Source organism: Gopherus evgoodei, chromosome 12, assembly GCF_007399415.2.
Source record: "Gopherus evgoodei ecotype Sinaloan lineage chromosome 12, rGopEvg1_v1.p, whole genome shotgun sequence".
Taxonomy (NCBI): Eukaryota; Metazoa; Chordata; order Testudines; family Testudinidae; genus Gopherus; species Gopherus evgoodei.
This window is the reverse complement of record NC_044333.1, coordinates 10145024-10169593: the sequence shown is the minus strand read 5'-3', so window position 1 is coordinate 10169593 and position 24570 is coordinate 10145024. Positions and strand designations below refer to the sequence as shown.

The following is a 24570-nucleotide window of genomic DNA, read 5'->3' as shown; positions in this document are numbered from 1 at the left end:
TAAGGAAGCCATTTTTTGTCTGAGCTCTTAGTGTCTTTATCCCAGGTATGTCTGTATGTATATATGTGTATGTATGTACGTACATACCTGGGGTAAAGATGCTAAGAGTTCAAGCAAAAAAGGCTTCCTCATGTAGTCGTACAACCCCTAGTACAATGGGGCCCAACAATAGCATGCGGTGTAAGTTACCAGTCACATACTATGGATACTTCATGTGACCATCCTTAATTTTACACGTATTGGTATAAAGTATTCCTTTAGGTATGAACTGCAGAGCTAGTAAAAATATATCCATTTTTGTAATTTTGAGTTTTCTCACTGTCTTTTCTGTAGTCTTTTTTGACTGGCTCTAAGGAACTGCAAATAACTTGTAGCAACTGAGATCTGTGCATGAACATAAAAAGGGCTCAATTCACATCAATTAGCCATAACAACTTGACCAACGGTTCCCCATTTCTTACATCATGTCATTCCATTGACTGGTTTTCAGTGTCTTACTGTATCAAAGTTCTCCTCTTTAAAGCTTTACATATTCTTTTACCTAGCTACATCTCTGTTCTGATATCCTCCTCATCTCTATTTCACTTCCTCACTTCCTATGCACCATGTAATCTTCTCTCCACCAGTCTATCTTCAGATTATATCCTGGTACCCTCCATCCAGAAATTTGTACAAAGTCTGTGGTACAACAATGGGCATTGCAGGCAGAACTTGCACTTCTTCTGTAGCTGTGCCTTGAGGGAAGAAAGCAGGAGGTGGTGAGAAGTCCTAGAAATGGGTGCCTGGAAGGACAGACCTCTGAAGGTGCTACTCCTTGTGATTCTGAGGCTTAACTGGTACCTCAATGACTTCAGAAAAGATGAGAACCCCTAAAAATGGTTAGATCTAGTCTTCCTCTTGTGAGGATATAAACTGTGGCCAAAGAAACCCATAAAACAGCCACCTGCCAGGTTCTTAGGTGAGTATTACTTAGCAGGCTTAACCATTCATCGCAGTTTCTTTAGTGATTTGTTCTTGTCTCTGTTAAACAAGAGCCAATGACAGAGAAGAAACTTAGGAAAGAAGGCGAATTCCAAAGTAAGTTTGTGGCTGTACAGAGTGGTAAGGGAGATATCACACTGCTTAAGGGGCGATCATCGTTAATGTTAAGTTAATATGCAAATCAGGTGGAGGAAGCTTAAAGGAAGTTTTAAATTCAGAGACTGAACATAAATAGATCTCAGGATATATAAGGTGTTGGTTATATAACTTCCAGTCTTGTAATAATCTACACATTAAGAGGGAGGGAAGTACAGGTTGTCTAAATTTAGTGTTAATGGGTAAGTAGTCTTTATTAAGCTGAAATCTTTATTGTTCCCTTTCAACCAAGTCTTTAGTGTAGTCATGGGATTTTAAAGAACGGGCTTGGGGACTAACCTTTTCTAATATCAAAGGCAACTTGGATGATAAAAACAGATTCAATTTGTGTCCAAGAAAGAGGATTTGGGCCATAAATTCACTATCTAAAGAAATCAGAGGCCAGATGATACATTTGAAGTTCAGGAATAGTTAGGACTTGCGTCCTGTCAGCCATAGAAAGCAATGTGATAAAGTCAGTACATCACATCACACTGTCTTCTTAGGCTCTATGTGCTCCAACACCTACTTTGTACATTCTCTTTTCTGTTGCTTGTTCAGTGTCTTATCTCATATATTTGTTTGCCATAATTTATCTTGAAAACCAAGAAATTAGCACCATTCTCATCTGCATTATAATATACGGTACAAAAAATTCATTTTATCATTGTTCAGAGTTTAAAAATAGCAGACTTCTACTGCTAATTACACAATAATTTATTGAAGTACTTTCAGAAAATTGCTTGATTTGAATTTAGTACAGTAATTGTTCACTAGATAGATTTAAAACTTCAATTGCTTCTTTTTCTAATTTAAGATCCAATTGGAAATGCACTTGTATAGGTCTTCAGTGGTTGTAAGCAGCTGACATTTCACGAAGCAGAAGACAAATGCTGGAATAGAAATGTACTGTGAATATGAAGACTATGGAGAGTCTCATTTTAAAAATCTTAGTTCTTTTATAGGTCATGTTTACCCCAGTACGGGAGCACTCACATCCGAATGTGCTTATCAAAAAGGGGCCAATACAAGACGCTGAGGCCTCCGTGTTGTAAGTTGCAAATGAAAATTCTAAACCACCTGTAGAACATACAGCTCCCCACTATCATCAAACTGCAAGCCAAAGCTGCAGACTCTAATAGACACACCTTGCGGCAAGTCTGGTAGTTCAACGGACCTGGGCTGTTTTGGAGCAGTGGAGGAGCACGTTTCAGAGCTGAGGGCCCCTCCTGGAAAATGCTATACTATCTCAATGCCCAAATGCAGGACTTAGGTACGTGTTCTATTTAGGTTCTCACGCTGAGTCCATCACTGTGGTATATGAGCATTTTCCAGTAGTGCATTAAGTGATATGACTACTGTCTGTCACAGGGGGTTCTATTCTTTCTCTCTAGGGGGAGAATTGTTTTGTTGGGCTATTAGTAAAGGTAAAAGAACATCTTGTGATTGGAAAAGGAAGTGAGGAGGGCAATGATGGTTCTTTGTTCCTGTGGGAGTTATTGACCTGTGACCCATCACCTAATTTCATAGGGTCAAGGTCAGATTATATTTTATGTGCAAGATTGCTTTTAATAATCTAAAATAGCTGAAATGCAAATAGGAGGACGTTTAATATGGGTATTTAGGCTTGGCAACAGGCTGAGGCCTAAGCAAGGCCTAGTAGAAAGCTTAGCACAAGTGATTGACTTGAGGTCATAAGATTTTGCAATATGTAGTTTGTGATAAAAAAAGTACAACACAGAAACTTAAAATAACCATTTTTTGGGTATATGTAACCATGGAGAAACCACATTTACAAAACAGAACCATTAGGAAATGTATGACACAAGTAGTTTTTGCTAGCAATTGGAACCTGAATTATGGTCCCCTGGAATGACAAACACGGGCAAAGGGACAGAGACCTAAATCAAATATGCTCCTGGTTGAGTGGGGAATGTAAGGAAAAAAGTATATAAAGGATGGTCAAACTGACCCCTAGTTGGGACCCTAGGGACGACCAAATGGTGGAAACCTGAGTAAGAACAACCTTGTGGCGATCTCCACTTATTTTTTCTTCTGTCTTTACAAGTCTGTATAAGGGTTTAAGTGTGTCAGTGTTGGAGAATTGCTTTATCTTGTGTCAGCCTAAGTGTGATCCAGGGGGTATTTTGTTATGTGTCTTTGTTTCTTGTTCAGTTGCATTAATGCTTTGGTTACTTGGATGATAACTAAAGCTGGTATGTCTCTATTTCTGTGATTCACCACACCAGTCTCCTCTGTTAAATTATACAGCTGAGAGAGAGAACCTATTGCCTATGACTGGTGCACTTTGCACCCTAAAATTAATCTGAGGCACAGGGAGCATTCCACTGGCCCCTGAGAAATCTGAGTCTCCTTCACAAACAAGCTTTCTCTTTGTGGCAGAGGGGTTCCATTGTGCCTGAAGAGCAGAGGTGTCACTGTGGTCCTCATCTTGGAACTGTAAATGATCTCTAGACCAGTATTCACCTTGGAGATGAGGACCAAGACCTTGAATTTGATGCAATATGGGCTATCAAGACATCCAGATCTGAAAATGGTCCACTATACAGTGTGTTACACAGTTACAGTATAGTGTTATGGTGGCAAAAAGGAAGGATAATGAGGTGATAGACAAACATTGCTGCCAGGCTGAAATATATGACAAATATTGGAGTGAAAGCAGGATGAAAAAGGGTCATCTGCTCTCTTTCATTAAGGGCCAGACCCTAAAATGTGCTGCCTGCTGGCAACTTTTGTTGAAGTTGAGGGGAACTGTCAATTTTCAGCACTTCATGGGAACAAGCCTTGTGTGACTCCATACCTCCTTGCATCCAGTCTACACTGTCTGGGTTGGGATAGTTTCTATGACTCATTGTTCCCCGAATTAGTTGAGCTGGTTAAAACTTTTCAAACTTCAATAACCATTTTAACTGAAATGTCAAGTTTTCATTAAAAAAATAAAGGGGGATGAATGAAAAGTTTTCCCTCAAATCCTTCAGTATTTTTAAACTAGCTCCACAAAACAGAGGAAAGGGGATTAACCACTGAATTTGTTTATTACAACATGAATGGCACATATTTAATATGCTCCCTGAAAATGTATTAATCTTCACTTTGTTAATAGAATAGTTTGGTTCTATGCAAACTAGCATAAAACATACGTTTTTGAAGGAACAGGAGAAAATGCATAGGAAACTTATGTGAATTAGCTTTTCACACACAATACATTCCTACAGCAAGGACCTGTAAATTAGCCCCTGGTTGGCTAAGGACATTTAAAAAGACATTGATACACCTATATTGTGAATTATCCTTATGGAATCTATTGCCCTTTGTAATCTTACAGGAAAGCAAGTCTTGTCTCCTCAAAGATGGAGTCAGTACCTGCCAGAACAGTCATGGCTTTAGATCACAATTATAGTTCCTTTGCAGGAAGAATAGATTGGGAATCAATCAACCAACATACATATTGATTTTTATTTTTCAGTAAACTGCAACCTGTCTTGATGTCATTCCTCCAGACATTTCAAACTTCCTCTTACCTTGCTGGAGTGTCTGTAATTGCCACAATGTTCTGATACCTGGTGGTGGTGGGGGGGGCGTGTCTTCCACCTGTGATACCATTGTGAAAATCCCAGAAGCCTCTTGTTTTCTTGCTTATATGTTTCTGTAATGAAATACCGCTCAACAACAGAATACATAACTTCCAGAGCAAGGCAGTTAGCATTCCACTTGGTCATTGCTTCTCACATGTCTGAATCAGTCCACGTTTCCCCCTTTCACCGATGTATCTTAGTTGAATCATCAGCCCTAAATAAAACTGTTTAAAAGTGTTGTGTTGCCCAAAACCGCCCACATAAAGTAGAAGTAATGCAGTGACGAATCAGGCCATGTAAACATTCATAAATCCATTAGGACCTTCTGTGATGAAGGCTGATGAGAATCTTACAGATAATGTGTTGCATTTTGTTGCAAAGCACATTACAAAACTAGGGAAGTGTAATTATCTTTGTTGCAATGGGGAAATGTTGGGATCATCTTTAATTGTTTCAAACCCTGAACTTCATACAATCACTTTTTAAGTTATTTCCACAATATGTTGGGTTATCCTACCAAGTGCTTAATTAGTACATATTTGCATAGCAATTTTAAATTTATGATGCATATTTAAATCCAGTTGGCATGTCTTTCTAAAAGATATGCTAGTAGCTCAATCAGCGATTGCCAGGTGCAATTCTGTGGTTATTCAGTAGGTCAGGGTAGATGATCATTATGGATTTAACATCTATTATGAGCACTGCAAAAAAGTGCTCACCATTTATTATTGACCAATTTGATACTTCTGTGTGATGCTGGAACAAAATGATATTTCTACTGCTCTCACTCTTCAAGGTTGGGATTTTCAACCTAAGGGAGGTAGGCATCTGGACCCCATTGAAATGCAATGGAAGTTGGGAGCCAAACTCCCTTAGGTACATCTACACAGCAGCTGGAAAGGCGCTTCCCAGTGTGGGTAGGCAGACATGCACTAGTTCGGATTGAGCTAGTGCATTAAAAAATAATAGTGTGGCCATTGGAACATGGATGGTGTCTCTGGCTAGCCACTGAATTCGTACCCAGGGGGATCGGGTGGGATTGTACTTTGGCAACTAGCCCAAGTTCTTGTCTATGCCATTGTGGCCAAGCTGCTATTTTCGTGTGCAAGCTCAGTCAGAGCTTGTGTGTGTCTGTCTATTCATGTTGGGAAGCATACTCCCAGCTGCAGTGTTGACATGACCTTAATCTCCTTTGGAAATCCCAGCCCCAAAGCCCTCCCAGTTTAATTGCCATACTGTAAGCATTTGCATGCCACCTGGTGACATAAGATAATTAAATACCTCTTGTCAAATTTGCTACCCCGTCATGTTCCCTCGCATCCCTTCTGCCAGAGTCATAGAAAACCAAAAGGAAGGTAGCACTGTGGATTATCCACTCATGGATAATGTTTTACAATGATGTAAATACTACAAGCAGACAAGTATACCTAAAGAAGGCAGAGTATACGGTGAAGCTCTGAAGTTCAATCAGGGAGGATGAGGCCCTGTTCTAGCAGTTGAGGTGTGAAAACCAAGAGAGGAGAAACTGGTTCTGTAATTGGCAAGCCATTCACAGTCTTTGTTTAATCCTGAGCTGATGGTGTCAAATTTGCAGATGAACTGAAGCTCAGCAGTTTCTCTTCGAAGAAACTTGGTTTTCACACCTCAACTGCTAGAACAGGGCCTCATCCTCCCTGACTGAACTACCTCATTATCTCTAGCTTGTCTGCACATATATACCTGCCCCTGGAAATTTCCACTACATGCATCTGAGGAAGTGGGTATTCACCCACGAAAGCTCATGCTCCAAAACGTCTGTTAGTCTATAAAGTGCCACGGGACTCTTAACTGTGTGAAGTTTCCCTTTAACAGAGCCAGAGAGAGAATGAGTGCATACAGGCAAATAATCCTTTATATGCACTGAGTGGCACAGTATTAGTGGACGGAGATATCTGGTCCACTTCTATAGCCCTGTTCTGGAAAACTCGCATGATTCTGCTTAGAGCTTTTGTCTTGGGAAATATGGCACGTAACATTGCAGTATTTGGTCCAGGGAGGCTGACCCTCTGTTACGGGTCAGGGCTTCATTGTTAGACACAGTGGAAACACAGCTGTCATGCCTTCCTGTAATTAGCCAGGTGATAAACCAGAGCACTGGTTTGAACATCTGGCTTCACAATGCCCTCAAACTGCACACACACAAGCATTTTTTATACTCTGTATACTCAATTTTTCATGCATCTCCATTGCCAGGCTTTTTACTCTACTCCTTCCTCTCTGTCTTCCCACCCTCCACTTCTGTCTATCTTCCTCTTTGATCTATTTTTTTGGGGGAAGGAGTGAACTAAATATGTGGAAAACTTGCTAGAAGGAACATTGATCCTTCCTCAGAAACGTCGTTTGAATGTTGCTGTTGCTGGCGTCAGTGTCAGTCGTTAATGGTCTGGCCAGCATTTGAAATCCTTTAAAACAGAAAGAGAGACAGAGATTGACAACTGTGTCTGGATCTCCCCTATAGAATAAGACAGAAAACATGGAGCAGAGGTTATATATTAACCCAGCAATTTGGAGCAGGCTATTTGATCTGGAGGCCAGTGTTTTTCAAACACTCCAGATTCACTTTGAAGTACACCAATTAAGGCTTCAGATATAAGGTTAACCCAAAGCACCCAGTTTTTTTTCTCTGTGCATTGGTAGACATGTTTTTTCTTCCCTAACCCTCATTAGAGACTTCAGGCTCAATAGGAGTGAATGGAACATTGTTATGGCTGGCAAATTTAATAGCCTTATTACCAGTTGCGGATGATAGGGAACAAGGGATGATTTTTTTCAGTTGGAGGCTTTGAAAAGCCATTTGATTAGCAGAGTGTGACTTTTAAAGAAATATCTTTTCCAAACGCAGAAGCTGGGCTGCAATGCTTAATTGGGCACCACATGGCAAGTGTGCCTCCATTGCATGGCAACAGGTAACAAAGGGAATTGTGAAACATTTAGGGAGCTGTTAGATACTTCAGATCACAAGTCAAAAAACGTGAGTATTGTCACAAGCCATGGGATAAAACTGGTGGTTCTCAAACTGGGTTCCGTGAAGCATGGACTAATCACATGGCACTTGGAAGTGCCTCATGAAGCTACTGCTAATGGTGAAACTTATAATTTAAACCCTATAGAATAGCTGGACTGCCACGTATTTCAACTGCACATGCATCAATCTTTATGCAAAGCTCCCTTGCATTTCTATACCTTCTTGGGTTGCTACACAGGCAAGGAAATATGTTAAGATAGTTTTTGTTGTTGGATAGTGACACAGCTGCAAAGACTACTATGATCAAATTTGCCTGGGACACCAATAGTAGGGAATAGGAAATATGCAAGAGGACAAAGTTAAACTGCAAAGTGATCTCAAGAGATAATATCCATGAGTACCGCAGGCCACGAGATGATCTGATATTAATGCTAAAGTCCCTCACTTGGGGAGAGGGAAATAAACAGCACAGGTTCAAGGGGTGAGGTGGGGGGGAATGTACTAGTATCCAAGCAGCTGACACACCCATCACACTAAAGGTGAGTATTTCATTTTATCCCAATGCTACTCTATGTAACCAAGCCCTTTGGTTGCAGGTAGGGCATGTGCAGTTGGGATTGGAAGGCTGGGACAGGAAATGATGCACAGAAGGTTCCCTTTCATGGAGGGTTGGAAGGATTAGAACCTGTCAGGGTCACCATAGGATTAATGGGGGTAAGGACTTACTGATGAGCCTAAATACGCATTTAAACCCTTTCATTGTTGTATGTGTTTTTTCCATAAGGCTTTTATCATAAAAGCATTTAATAGAATCTCCCACTACAAATTGCTCAATATATTAAGATCTGTAGGGATTGATGGACGTGAACTCCAGCTAATAAAACAATTACACTGGAATCCAAAGGCAACTTTAAAGGGAGAGGAAAATGAAAATCTAACAGAGATCGAGAGGAGTGAGATAAGAAATTGTAATGTCAGCAAATGTATTCAATATTTATAGTGAGTGTTTGATTAAGTTAATTGAAGAAGGTATTAAGATGAATGGAAAATGATTGGATAAAATTTCTATACAGATAACACAGTGCTTTTGACTGAATCAGAAGAAGGTCTGAAGGTAGTGGAGATCATATTCTTTGCCATATTCCTATACAGTCTATAGCTGATTGTGGACAAAGCAAAAACTATGGTGGTATGCAAGAATCCTGAGAACACACACAATATTCCAGTGAATGAAGCCGCCATATAGCAAATGAGAAATGATTGTTACTTAGGAAGCATTGTTACAGAAGGTGGAAGATAGGATATTGAAGCTGGCACTAGAACAACAAGGGTTAAAGAGGTATTCTGGAAGATGTCAGAAGAATGAGACAGAAAAAGATCTTGGATGGATGAAATATCCAGGGTGGATCATAAGGTCTATTCATCCACAAAGAGATTAGGAGAGGATCATACAGAGTGGGCTACCATGGTTGCAAACCTCTAGTAATGGAGATGCCACATAAGAAAAGCTTTACAGAGAAAACACTTATCTGAAAGTAAATGTACTGTTTGGTTCCTTATAACCATTGGCATACGCTGCTTATAGCCCTTGGAGAGAAAGCAAAGTAGATTCTTAGTCACATCTGCTGGGATAAACACAATGAGCGAAAACCTAAACCCATGGTCAGGAGGGAGTGGGTTGTGGGTCCCTGCCTAGAGAGAGGTGATGGCTAGAGGCCTTGGAACTGAGAGGGCATTCCTTGAGCAGACCACAGAGGGGGTCAGAGGTATAACTGTAACAGTATCTGATGGCGGTGAGTGTGCACTGCATGTTCATTTGAAAATTTGTCCCTCTAAAGTAACACCTGTTGCAGAAATTCAGCCCCAAAACACTTTAAAAGGTTTTTTTCATCTTGCTTCCATACTATGAAGTTCTCTCCTTTGCAAGCATTGTGTGATAGTCTGTACTATGAGCATGAAGTGGTATGGGGAAAGCCAAAGGTCTACCATACAGCTTTATTATACCTGCTGATAATCTGATTAATTTTTTTTAGTGAAAGGCATCTAACAAGCATCTCTGTCTAGTGCCATGCGACACAATTAGCTGCCTGAGTACAATCCCGCCCTACCCACCAGCTGCTTTTCTTGTGGCCACAGCCTCCTGGACTATTATGGGGTGGGAGAGCGGAGCAGCGGCCGCTTCCCTTCCAAGTACTCCTGGATGCACTGCCTTGGTGTTGATTGCTGGGGCCGCCAGCAGGGGTTGTCGCTCCCCCCCCCCCCCCCGAGACACCTGGGACATAACGCTGGAGAAGCAGGATCCCATGAGTTTCCCATCTTCCCGGGAGTGGTGGGGCTGAGGTTTTGGACTTCAGCCCTGAGGCTGCGGGGTGGGAGAGGGGGCAGGCTCCGGCTGCACAGCTTCAGGCTGCAGCCCCCTGCTGCCTCCCTTGGTCCTCGTCCCGTCCCCCCCCGCCTCATTAAGGGCTTAATTTGTCCCCAGGTTTGCAAGGGCTGAGTAAGTCTGCTGTGAAAACTGATATATGTATGTTTAATATCACTTTTCACAACAGGCTTATCAGCTAGCAATAAATAAATTACAATGATTTGGATGCGTATATGTGCATATTTATTTTTTCCTAAAGCTAATTAAGTATTTTAGGGAAAAGTGTGAGAGCGGACACCAGTACTCTGAGGCCACCAAAAAGTTTGTCCTGAGAACCCCTGATCTAGCTTGAGCCGATGTCTGTGCTACCCTGCCGACACACTGCTATTTTTAGGTGCTAGCTCAAGCAGAGCTAGTGCAGGTATGTCTATGGGAGCTTGGAGGTGTGATGTACACTTAGAGCTTCCAGAGGTTGATTTGTTCGCCATTGTGTATTGTTTCTTGCAATTTAACTGGGATCAAAACACTAGCACCACCAGTAAGGGGGACAGCAAATGTAAGTGAGAGCAGAGCTTAACAACAAAGCAAGGATCCTGTACAGAGGGAAAATCGCCACCTCAGTGCACTTTCCTCCCACCCATGTTTGTGAGCAAAAACTCCCCTCTGTTCTCAGATGTGGAAGAGGAGCAGGGGGACTGTTGATGCAGATGGAATCTTTTAATGTATGTATGCTTTGTTCATAATTCTTATTGATAAAAGTGGTTTTATTATAGCTGGTAAAATTAAATAAAGAAAAAAAACTGAGTCCCGAACAAATAGGCTGCTGCTAATAATCCCTGAAACTCGCTAGTAATTTGTGCCAGGCAATTGTGGAACAAATTGGTTCTCAGAGCCTACGTTTAGGCAGTTGGCCAGGAACAGATATAAATCATCTGTGTATCTGTTTTCCCTCATTATCACTCTGGCCCTTTTCAGATCTGGGGGTTATCAAATAACATATGTTAGGGGGATGTGCACAATTGTCCTTTTGAGTCATGTGATTTTTGCAGTAGAAGATGAAATGCCAGCAGCTAAAGCAATGACATATCCATTTCTGTGACTTCCTGCAGGGATTAGACATAGGATTCGACTCTGTGGTGTTCTGCTCAGTAGCTTAACTTTTTTGCTAAAATGATCATCAGTCTAACAGTTAATATTGATATGTATGGGTAGGATTTTTCAAGAACAATTAAGTGACTTTACTCGTTGAAAGATATTGGGACTTATGTTCCTAAATCACTTAAGTGCTTTTGCAATCTCATCCAATATTGAGATTAGCTTCCAAGATTAATACCACATTGAGATGAATGAGACAGTATGGCCCTCCCATAGAGGTTTTGTTTCAGGCAGTCTGACTGCAGTTTTAGGACAATAGCAATGCAGTGGGTCACATTCAGAAGGTTTTCATTGTTCCCAGAAAGGTTTTTTAAGTTATATGTTTAATTTTAAAGTTTTATTTAATTTTCTAAAAAGAAACTTAAAAGCTTAGCTTCTGCGAACCTGATGGAGCCACAGTAGAAGTGTTAATGTGTCATAATGTCAAATTACTGGTTCAGTTAGACCCCAGATCCAAGTCTATGTAGATGAAACACAGACAAGAGTGGTTTGAAGTGAAGTAATCTCAGCCCCAAGGAATCAATTTACTGTGAATAGTTTATTAATACTAGTCCCTTCCCCTGAGGATCTAAAAGGAACCACACTTTTGCATACTGTTGTCATCCGTGATCAGAATCAGTGGTTTTCATGCATATCTGATACTGGATATTTTTATGCAGTGGTGCTGTCCCACAGTACAATCCATTTTACTATAAAACCTCATACTGTCCCTGCATCTCTTAAACACATTGCTTGCTTTGCTTATTCAGTTCTGTATTCTCCTATCGTGTGGGAAGTGAGACACCGTTTTGTACCATGTCCACTAATTAATATACCGGGTGATTCATTTTCCTTTCTAGAAGGATTTCTCTTAATCACTGAAATGCGTTGCTCATCTAATTGACTAGTTGTTGGCTCTCAAACATCTTATTATCCATTAGGGAATGTCGGTATCTATGTTTGTTCCTTCTGTATTTCAGTACCAAAATTTTGTCCTTTCCCCCCGTACCTCCTTACAAACTTTACATTACATGAGAAGACCTCCAAGATTTTGAGAAGTCTGTCAGTCAAGACCAGCATATTTATCATACTATCTTTATGATATTAGTAAAACTTTGCTCTCCTATTCTATATAAGATGTGCTTATCAGAAAACATAATGCATCTTATATTTAATTATGAAATGGTAAAATACCAAGGGACTGCTTCTGTTCCCAATGTGGCAAAAATACCATTTCCTCCAACGAGGACAAGATCAGGCCTTAAATCTGTTTAACGGCTACAGTTGTCTAGAGTGCCAATTGCCTATATTATTGTTCATACAATATTATAGTACTAAAAACAGGTCTGAATCTGCAAACTGCAGACTTTCATAAGAATTAAGGATGCACAGCAAGTACTTGGTCTAATAATATGTGGTGCTACCTGAATGTATGAAATAATCATATGCAAGAAATCCACAGATACTGTGCAATAGCAGCTGCTTTTGCTTCTATACCCATCGCAGAGTGCTGTAAGCTTGTACAGTGTTACTATTGTGCGTTTGCTTATAAAAGGAAGAATAGTGCAGAAAGTTAAGGGAGCTTTCAAATCACGGAGAAGGCAGTATTGCCAACGTTTGTGATTTTTTACCACAATTCTTAGGACATTTAGTATTTTTATTTTAAAGCCCCAGTTCTTGGATTCATGTGATTACATGAAACTCTGAATTACTATTAAAAATATCTAGCCCCTCTATGGTTGCAGAAAGAAGCTAGGAAATATGAATGCTAAAGGCTCAAAATCTAAAGACAAATAAAGATCCCAAATGTTTTAATTTTCTAAATCTCCTGATTTTGGGGGTGGGGATGGGACCCTGACTCATGATTTTTAAGTGCTTGTATTTGGCAATAGTGAGCAAGAGAATGTGTTATGGGGTTAGAGTGGGGACTAGGACTCGGGACTTATGGATTCTGTTCCTGGCTATGCCACCGAAGTCTCCTTAATTATATCAATTTCTCAATATGGCTAAATTTATCTAGCTGTAAAATGGGTGTAATCATACTTTTCTACTTCCACTGTGGTGGTTGGAGGCTTATTTAATATGTATTAAACACTATACAGGAAAAAATGCTTTTTATAATATGTGATAAAAATGGAAAGCATTACTTGGTAAAACATTGCAAATGTAAAAGATAAACTATTTTTCAGAAAAAGGAAACGGGCTGTTGTATCTTCCCTGAACTCTATAATCTAGATGATGTAAAACAGCAGAGTTTAGATCTTACAAAAAGAATTGCAGTCAAAAATAATTTAATACAATGGCTGAAAACTGAAGGAAAAAGTCTCCCAATATTTAACTAAAAGAATATTTAAAGTTAAAGAAAATTATAGACTGAGTACATATGTATTATGGAATGTTAAACTGTGGAATGACACACCATGTAATGGGAGCACAGTGAGCAGACAAGATGATGATAAATGCTGAGATTTCTGTTGAAATAAAGGTAAAAGGGAAACTGAACAGTGGGGGATGCATCTTGCAAAGCATTTTGTCTGCATCTCAGTTCTATTATATGGCTCAAATATCAAATGAATGCTTAAAACTTTTTTTAAAAAATGCTGTTGCTTTTTAAATGAGACGTCTGACATTTTAAAGGTCATCCTTTGGGAGTGGGGGTAAATCCCTGGACAAGTAAAAGCAATCAAAGTCCATTGTAAGTGGTCTGGAGTGTCCTTCATAATATAGCAAATTATTGCCTAATTGGTTGGAAGTCTATTTCTGTAAACTTGTTCCCTAATAAGGCAGGTTTAGAATATGCAGACATACTAGGAACAAGGGATTTGGTATTTAGTCTGGGTCATAGTTACAGGACTAGCTGCAGCTTTCTCCCCTTTGTGGTCTCTTTTAGTGCACGTCCCCCCACCCCCCGCCTCAATCCTTTACCTATTTCAGGGCAGAATTCCTCATTTTTCCACTCTCAGATCAGGCCCTGGGCTGAAGTAACCTGTGTATGATCTGTGCTTACCTAGAATGTGTGAGTTTGGCACTGGTGGGTCTGACCAGTGGTGACTACAGTTTTGAAATGGAGATAGTCTTCTTAAATCAAAAATGTTGTCTATTTTGCTCTAGGAACAAACCATAGGAGAAAGAGAAATAGTTTTAAAGCAATAAACTGCCTACACACAGGTCTATCTCACTTCTCCTGATAGTAACCTTGGCAGGCCTAACTTCCTCAGGCACTCTTATTGTGCTCTGGTTCCTCTGAACAACTAACACCGCCAGTGTTCTTTGGGTCTTCTTTGTTCATGGGCTTTGGCTCTTCTGGTCAAAATGAATTCTGTAGGTTGGTTGAAGATGGAGGTAAAATCAACAAAGCTAATGAAGCTGGTGTTGTCTCTTAACAGCTCTTAGGTTTCTACTGAGAAGTGGCTTATCTTGAGCCATTCTTCCCCCTTCCCTTTTGCAACAGCCCCTGTTAAACTAAATCAATATATGTATTCAGGGAACATCCCAATCACTGAGTCAACATACAGTATTCATAAATCATTACAGAACAGCACCAAATCTGTAAATGTATGAAATGAATGAGTTTCCCCTTCACCCCACCTACAATGCCCAATGCCTTCTGTGATTTTATTATTCATGGTAGGAAAGTGCTCTATTGTCCCTTTCACCCAAAATTTGGATACAGGGCTAACCCCTAATTCCTTGCATGTAAAACCTCTTGGCTCTTGTATAGCACAGGGATGTATAATGAATGTCTTTCCCATTGCAACTGCTTCGTTACAGAGACTCGGTGTAACCGCTGCCACAAAACGGGCAGGTTGTTAGGTGTCTGTGGTGTGGCAGAGGTTAAAAGATCCTTCTCTACTGTGTGTGACCAGTGGAACTGTTCCAGGTGGGGAAACTTCTGACTGGTCATCTCACACTGCCTTTCACAGACAACTGTTTCTCACTGCAAGGAAATTTCAGTATGCTCTGTAGAGAAGATTAATGACATTTGGAATAGCCTCTCATCAGCTAGAGTGGAAATATCAGGCAGGAATAAACACACACTATCTCTCTGCATGAGACGATATCAAGTTGCCCTATCAGCGAGCTTATATATACAGAGCATGACCCATACAACCAGCTGTGTATGAAATCCGTGCCATTTTGATTGCCAAAACCTTGGAATGCCTAGCCCTTTAACGGAAGGGACTGTTAATTATTTTGTGAAGGGAGGCTAAATTGCCAGTTCTCTGCAAACAGGCCCTATTACACCTTGCTGTGTTGTGATGCAGCATACATTTCTTTATGCTGATCAGTATATAGTGGTTTTTAAGTGGGCGGTACAGGATTTATGATGTCCTTAACTCTTTATTTCCTTGTGCTCAGGTTTTGTAAATGTTGTCAGCCCAGTGCAGTGTTGTCACTTTAGCAATCTTAAATGTTTTTTTTTAAACAAAGTTTTTTGTTTTTAATTTCCTAGATTGTTTTTATATCTTTTGTGTCTGTACTTAAATGCTGACAGGTGACAAAATTTCAAGCCTATGTATCTAAAGTTAGGCATCTAAGTAAGTCACCTAATTTTGAGAGCTCCTGAGAACTCCCATTAATTTCAGTGATAACTGTATGCATTCAGCCACTTTGAAAATCAAGCCACTGCTGTTAAGGTGCTGAAATATGGATATAGCTGCCTAAATTTAGGCACCCAGTGTTGGCCAGCAGGGTAGACAAAGAATAAAGGAGGGTCCAGAGGTGGTTATGTTTCTATTTAAATGTTCAATATGGTTCAGTTTAGACACATGTGGCAGTCCAGGTTTGGCTGTTTTCTGAACTGCTTTTCCCATTGTTAGTTTGACTGTGACATGTGAGCCAATAACCCCTCTCTACTAGGAGACTGGGGAAAACCCCTATATGAACAGATCATTTTGTGCAGCAATTAGTCAGTCTTGCTCTTGACGGAGTAAACCTACTTCTCCAAAGAGGTGCATCTCAATATTAATGAATTTCCTATCCCTAAAAGACAAAGGGTTTGATCCAACATCACACAAAATGAATGCTGTGCCATGGTGTTTAGCATTTCAAGGAAATGTGGTGATGCCACAAGGGTTCTGTTCTCCAGACAAATGACCCTAGAACCACGTACACAGAATAAGCATTAATTTTTCTTATTTGGTGCAGCATGCCCATTAAAACAATGTATCATTCAAGTTGCTGTTAGAAGTCTCTAGCAGAGTGTAACAAAACTCTGCAGCAAATGTTCCCCTTCGCTGATGCTTCAGCTCTTTGAAAAATAACGTGACTAATTCAGATTTTCCTTTAATAAGAAGCTATATCACATTCCTTGCATCCAGCATTCCAGTACACTGATCAGAAATGCACCTTGGTGAACACAATTTTTAACACACACTGCACTTCCCACATCTTGTTTACATCCTTTTAGATTTTTGTGTGTGTGAATAAATGCACCAGTGGTTCCTATATTCTGATTGCTTGCCTGGTTGAAAATTCCTGGAAAATTTGGTTGGTTTTTGCTTTTTGCAGTAGAAAGATTTTAACGATTTTCTTACCAAAGCAAGGGGAAAGGGAACAAAAGCTGCTTTAATTGAGTTTTAACTTTCGGCAATTGCAATACCTTCTGTACGTTCTAAATGCAGCTGGTCTCTGTTAGTTTTGTCCTGATCACAGTCCACATGAAAATCACTTTGTTACCTACTTTGCAGGACTATTTTGAAAACTAATGTTTGTACAGACCTTTAAAGAGAGATTCCTTTTTTTCAAATTCCTTCCTAATCTGTTTGTTTTAATATGCAATTATAAACTCTCAAAGCTTGATCAACACTGTTTTTATTGCATTTAAATATGCAGCCCCCTAGATAGATGCATATTTCCACTGTGTATCTGCAGCATCTAGCACTTCTATATCATGTTAAAAAATCACAGTATAAACTAGGTCTTGAAGGAGGAGGTTGCCAACAAGTGTCAGCGGGTCATGATGTCCCTGATGTTTGCATATTGCTAAATGGGATGGGAGCTCTCTGTAGATCCTGGTTGGAAGGGAATGATGTCCTGCTATGGTAAAAGGTTCAGAATAGTTGAATTAGCATATAGTGGGCATGCAGCGTACTAATGTCAATTACTTGTCATTTTGTTTCTGAAGAGAGATTCTTTTGACTTGATCACTGCACTAGGACTCGCTGAGTTCTAAACCCATGAGGAGTTTGAAGATTTTAAAGAAAGATGCTTGAATGTTATCAAATCTTAAAGGAGAGAGCAGTAGTGGTGGTGGTGGGGATGGACTAGAGACTGTTACTCACATGATTAGCTAGTTCAAAACAGAATTTAATCAAAATTTCAAAAACCAGTCTACTGTGGGCTAACAGCCCGAGTTAGTGGTCTCAGCCCATGGGGGCAAGTGTTTTGGATACCTTGTCCTTGCCCTCCCAGCCCCTTAAGTCCCATTGGAACACGGAGAGTTGTGGCCGTAATGTCCAGACCAGTATCTCATGTCTCATTTATTACAAGAGCCTTCTCTTTGGCCTTGACAAATACATTCTTGCTCTGCTTGCATCCGTTCAGAATGCTGCTGCAAAGATCATTTTCCTAACCTGTCGATTTGACCATATTTCTCCTCTCCTAGAATCCTGCCAATGCCCCTCACCCCCTTCTCTATCACAGCAAATCCAAGCTGCTTGTCTTCACTTGCAGGGCCCTCATGGCCTAGCCCCATACTGCCTCTCATCTTTCATTCAGTGTCAAAATGTCAGCTCCTGCCTCTGCTAGGCCCATGATGCCAGCCTCTATCAAACACTTGTTACATTTTCATATAGGTATCTTTGTGCTTTCTCCTATGCTGCCCCACGCTTGGGAGGAGCTCACCATAAGCTTCTGTGAAGTGACCTCATTATCCACCTTCACATCCGTACTCAAAGCTCTCCTCTGCCATGAGTTCTACAAAAAAAATCTTGACCACAGTAGGCTGTTGGTGTGCAGACCACTGCCAAACATGCTGGCCAATAGTGTTTCCTTGTACTCCTCCATCTCTCTGTATCTGTCTGTTGTTGCATGTCTTATACTTCGCTCTTTGGGGCAGGGACTGTGTTTTTACAGCACATCACACAGTGGAGTCTTAGTCCACGCCTAGGGCTCCTAGGAGTGATGGTAATCAAATAACAACAACAGCGGCTGAGAGAAGGGGCAGGGACAAATGAGCATGCAGCCTGGATAGCTCAGGGCTGAGGATGCATGTGAGAGTGGAGATGGAGTCGGGAGAGATGAGGTGGCAGGCCAGTAGTGTGGGATTGTTCATAGAGTTTAAGGCCAGAAGGGACCACTCCGATTGTGTAGTCTGACGTGCTGCTTAACACTGGCCACAGAGCCACGCCCTGCAATTCTTGTGAGCATGTTTTCAGACATCCAGTCCTGAGGTGAAGACTTCACCAGATGGAGGATCCATCTTGCCTGATGAGAACATTGGGTGAGCTAAGGAGGAACTTCAGCTTCTCCCTGAGAGAGGGTGAGGCTGATGCCAGGGTAGAGGGGAATAGAAGTTGCTCAACATCTGTCCCTGTCATGTCCTTAGAATTGCTGGAGTGTTTGCCCATAGGGTGGTTAAGAATAAGAGCACTTTTGTGTCACATTAACTACCAGAGATGAATTAAGAATGATCATTTATGGTGACATTTCTATAATCTTCTTTATCTTGTTCTTATGTAATAAGTGAGGTAAAGCGTCTCATGGTCCAGGTACAGGACCAGGGAGCTAGGGTGGCTGGGTTTGTGTACTGACTCTGCCATTGATTCACTATGTGACTTTGAGTAATACCCTACCCACATCTCCAGAATAAGTTCTTAAATAATTCAAGTGCATCATAAGGTGACATAAAACATTATGGAATAAAACAAAGTCTGGGACCTAGTCTGAATTTGTTCAGGACTTCATAGGTCTTGAGGTGAAGCATAGAGCAGAGACTGGGGCATCTCCCTCATCCCGCACAGGTTTGAATGTTAGAGTCCCTTTGGGTTTTGAACCTTTCCTATGTGATCAGTTATGCTGACAGACACTGAGTATGTTGCTGCTGCCTGCATAGGCTTAATAGCTTCAGTGAAGAGATAAAAGGGTTATATCTTTATAGACAATGTTGAGATAGTGCAGGAGAAAATGTAAATTCAGCAAAAACTAAGTAGCATAGAGCATTAAAAATTCACAACGGCTACTCTGAAATTTGTTCTCAAAGAGAAATGTTTTAATATGCGGTGGCAGTAGGACATGTGAGGGGTGTGTGAGAGTCTATATGATCTGTTCTTTTCCAGTATTTTGAAACCGTCCTTGTGCTCTAATGAACAGATCATCCTGTTGGTTATTCCTCATGGAAGAAAGGAAAGGAGAGGGAAACTCGTATTCTTTTGACCCACATGATAGCAACCAGAGTGGGGTCTGTCAACACAGCACCATCTCTTTCCTTCCTCCCAGTTGTTATATGCACAATCTCTGCACATTGGTGGCTCCATTGGTTTGGTAGGAAAAAGGCAATGTCATGACTTGGTAAGAAGGGAACGCAACTAGATGAGTCAGAACATTGCGATGCAGAGCAGGAGTGCCTATAAAGGAATTGGGTATGTTGTATCCCTTCCTCTGTCCTCCCCTGGCACGTGGGGTATCAGTGCCTTCTATTGGAAGGAAAGTCAAAACTTTTCAAATAGGCTTGAATATATTGTTCACTAGTGTCCGCATCCTACACAGGATATATCAGCTCTGAAGAAGTCAATAAGTTGTGGATAGGTGCTTTCCCTGAACTGTGTAAAAGTCCAGTGAAGTAAAATATTCTCTTCAGACTTTTTTCACTTTTCCCATCTCTGAAAGATGGTTAATCAGTTTGAGCATTCAGTTTCCTTCCTGCCCTATTAAATGCAAGTGAAAAGTAACTTTTGTTTGAGCAGTAAAACTACAGTAGAAGGATAGGAATCATCTTGTAATCTTACAGCAGTGTTACGGTATCTCAGACACTGTAATGACAAGTGAGATGCATTTGAAGAGTGCTTTTAAATGTGAGTCAAATGGCTGTTTCCAGATGCAAGTTGAAAAATCTGCCGTAGCAAACAGCTTAGTCTGAAGTGTTTTTAGTTCTTCATACGCAACCTTTAGACAAAAAGTGATGGTGAGGTTTGTGCCTCTGACACTGTCATTCGAGCTTGTCAGAGAACTGATTAATGGTGGGGGGAGGCGGTGTGTGCCAAGAATTTTAACAAAAATAAAAATTCTGAGTTTCTATTAAAAAGCTGAAAAACTTGAAAATTAATTTTTTAGGGTTTGGGCTTTTTAGTTTTCAAATGGAAAAATAAAAAATGTTGAGGAAAGCAGTCACTTCCTGCAAAAAAAAATGTTCTTTTTAAGTCATTGAAAAAATCTTTGATGGTAAATATTTGAGCAGCCCTAATTTTCAGGTCTTTCAGACTTACAGTCTCCACCTAGGCTTAGCCAGAGATAAATGGTTCAATGAAAAATACTGGTCCCCAAGAATGTCCTGGTGGTGGAAATTTGGCTGCGTGGAGGTGGGGAGAATACAGGGTGCAGCTGGCAAATAATTTTGGCACCCCCCCTTCAGAACACGAGGCTTGGACTGGGCCATACCATCAATCATGCCTATTTCATATTCTTCATCCCAAGAGGTGTCCCATTACTCTTGGGGTTAAATCTAAGTACAAAGTACTGTGACATTGCACTCCATATGATTTTATGAAAATATGCTAATAGACTCATAGACTTTAAGGTCAGAAGGGACCATTATGATCATCTAGTCTGACCTCCTGCACATTGCAGGGCACAGAATCTCACGCATCAACTTCTATAACAAACGCCTAACCTATGTCTGAGTTATTGAAGTCTTCAAATTGTGGTTTGAAGACCTCAAGCTGCAGAGAATCCTCCAGCAAGTGACCCATGCCCCATGCTGCAGAGGAAGGTGAGAAACCTCCAGGGCCTCTTCCAATCTGCCCTGGAGGAAAATTCCTTCCCGACCCCAGTGATGAGTGTGAATATAATGTAACTGGAATATGCTTCATGCAAAAGGTCTCTTGTAAGATATCATTACAAAGCTTGTAATCTACTGAGTGTGTCATCCTATTTGTATGAATGTGTCATTCTTGTAAGTGAAACTAGGAATATAAAATATAACTCTGAGGTCCTATTATAGTTATGCAAAGTGTGGGCCATTCATGGTGGTTTAGAATCTTGATGGCTCCCATTAATTAGGACAATTGACTGCAGATGGTTCTGTTTACTTGCAAGCCTTCCTGTGAGTCAGGCCAGGAAGGATGAAGGCTTGGGGTTTCACAGGACATGTGACCATGTCTCCTGGTACTGGAATCCATCTTAAACCTGGTCCTTTTCCATTTAGAAGGAGTGGTGGGGACCCAGAGAGACAAAAGATTCCCACCTTGTGCCAAAGCTATAAAAGAAGGTGGAAGAGAACAAAGGAGGTTCCAGTCATGAGAAATCCCCTAGTTACCACCTGAGCTGGAACTAACAAGAATTGTACCAGGGAAAGAATTGGGCTCAGACTTGAAAGGAGTCCAGTCTATGAAAGAATCTTATTGGACTATCTCGAGGGTGAGAATTTAGCTGTATTCACTTTCCTACTGTATAAGGCTTATACTTGCATGTTTTGTTTTATTTTGCTTGGTAACTTACTTGGTTCTGTCTGTTATTACTTGGAACCAAATTGTATTTTTTATATTTAATAAAATCACTTTTGCTTATTACTGAGCCCAGAGTTAGTGACTAATACTTGGGAGAGCAAACAGCTGGGCATATCTCTCTATCAGTGTTATAGAGGGTGGACAATTTGTGAGTTTACCCTTTATAAGCTTTATACAGAGTAAAACTAATTTATTTGGGGTTTGGATCCCATTAGGAGCTGGGTTTCTGGGTGCTGGAGACAGGAAAGCTTGCTAAGCCGTTCTCAGTTAAGTCTGCAGTTTTGGAGGATGTGGTTCAGACCTGGGTCTGTGTTTGCAGCAGACTAGCATATCTGGCTCAACAAGGCAGGGTTCTGAAGTCCTAAGGAAAATGGGCTCAGAGGTTGTCTCAGCACATCAAGTGACAGTCCGAAGGGGATCTCTGTGACCGAACCTGTCACGAGTACATTTAATGGAAGCTGAAAGAAATTTCAAGCTGCTGCAAGATGGGGAATCAAAGGAGCAGTAAGACAGGATTCAAAAGGAGATCCTGGAGAGGAGATGGTGTGAGTTCTCACTGTGAAGAAGACTCAGTTATAGTCACAATGGACCAGCTGGGCAATCCAACTGCTTTGGAGAGAAGGAGAGATTGAAATGGAGAAGGGATTCAGGGCTTTAGGGCACAGGTATGAGAGGAGTTTATTTAATGTAGGCATTTGTTTTGTAATACAGTAGATTCTGCTTATTAGTAGCCCCTCAGATTCCAGCAAAAAGTTGCTGTTATCTGGAGGTTGCCAATATGCGAAGGCGCTGTTTTCAGGGGAATGCATGCAAGTATGATACATTGTTGAGTACCGTAGTTGTGAAATTGTTTATTAACTTTCCGTTCGCTACAGTGTACTAAAGAAGAAAACCAGATGTAACACGAAGTAATGGATACATGGTATTGTGTATCACAGTGCTCAGAGCAGATTTAGGAAATCTTGTCTTGCTGTGTCACAAAGAGTACAGCGGTGTGTGCATGAGTGCGGGCGCGCGTGCACGCACACACACACACACACACACACACACACACACACACACACACACACACACACACACACACACAGAGTGTTCTTTGTTTTATGGTTTGCCACGTCCACCAATACATTTTTCTCAGTTTTGTGTGCAGCTTTGTAACTGTTCTCAATGCCATGATATTGGCGTATCCTGTAGAAAATGTCAACTGCAGATAGCTGTTCTGCAAGTGACGGCTTTTGGGTTTGTTATCCAATACACTATCCTCTTCTGGCTCATCAGCCTGAAGATGCTTTACAGATGCCACTGTCTCCAGAAGTTCAGCATCAGCAAGCTCGCCTTCTGCCTCCAAATGACTGCCAAACTCAACAATTTCCTCAGAGTCCTTTGCTGGTAGAGATTCAGGAATTGAAACATCAGCCAGCACATTGTTGGTCCACCAGGCCAGCATTTTCTGTTGGTGGAAACTCTCCCTTTCTAAAGCTTAAAACAGTCTTGGAGACAATCGTGGCCCATGACTCCTTAGTGACATGAAGTGCCTCAATCAGTTAGATTTGTTTGGCAACATCCACCACTCATAGGTGTAGGTCAGTATCTAGAGAGGCAATGATGCATCCATTAAGATGATCATGATAGTGACCTTTGAAGTTTTTGATGACACCCATTTCCATTGGGTGCTTGACTGAGGTCATGTTTGGAGGCAAGAATTTTAAACCAATAGCTCCACATTCTCTGAATATAGAGGCGTATGTGGCTGTCTTGTAGGCAAAGCTCCCTGTTCTGCTCTTTAGGCACTTTTCAAACAACAAATTTCTCATCCAGGCATTTGCTGAGCTTCTATAGACCATGGGCAGCTCTGGGGGAAACAGAGAGGACACCTGCTCTTTCCAGTCACCTTAGGAGACCATTTCTTCATCCCATCCACATCTGCACAACACAACAATGTGAGGCAGTCCAGAGCTTTTTTCCTACTTACAAACCCTTCTTTCAGCATGTCAGGAAAGCCGCTGTAGAAGGGACCAGTCTCATTAGGGCCGAAGCTGTCATATAGCTGAAACTCCTCTAGAATGCTGGGTAGGGTGTACACCCTCCATTCAGTAGCCACCAGAGGGTCAAGATCTTGTTTCTTACTGTATTCCTTATGGTGAACAATGTCGTGCTGGGCTTTTCACCAACTGAGCCAGCTGTCCAAAGGGTTGACCACCTTCCCCTGCTCGCTGCTGGGCTTTCTATTTCTCATTGACACAGAGTGTTGAGCACCTTGGCCAAGCTTATGCTGAGACCAGAGCCAAAGGGCTTGACCAGTGTCTGCTTCCTTTCTGTAGCATTGACGCTTGTGGTCTTGGTTTGTGCTCCTCCCATGCTCCTGTATAATGTCATCACTGTTCTTCAGTATGTGCAAAACAATGGACTTTGAGACACCAGCTTTCTCAGCTATGCACACTTGCTTAGCACCAGGCTCACATAGGGTCTGCAGACCCCAAACTTTATCCTCAAGAGTCAGATCCACACATTTAGGAGTCAGGGCATGCAGAAGAAGTGCTCAGCTGCTCATGCTTGGATCCAGGAAACCGATTACAGGGAGGACCTTTCCTCTAAAAAGTTGCTGATAAGTAGGAAGCCTGGTGCCAAAATCTGAATCCTATTAACATTGATGTTAATAGGATGGGATCGGTTCCTGGCAATATGTTGTTA

At 41.1% G+C, this 24570-nt stretch overlaps 1 protein-coding gene across 1 annotated transcript in view; it reads left to right on the top strand.

Annotated features, from left to right (window-relative positions):
• Positions 1 to 24570, top strand: part of NECAB2 (N-terminal EF-hand calcium binding protein 2) — a 295013-nt gene that overhangs the window by 41343 nt on the left and 229100 nt on the right. The gene's annotated exons all lie outside the window — the stretch shown is intronic.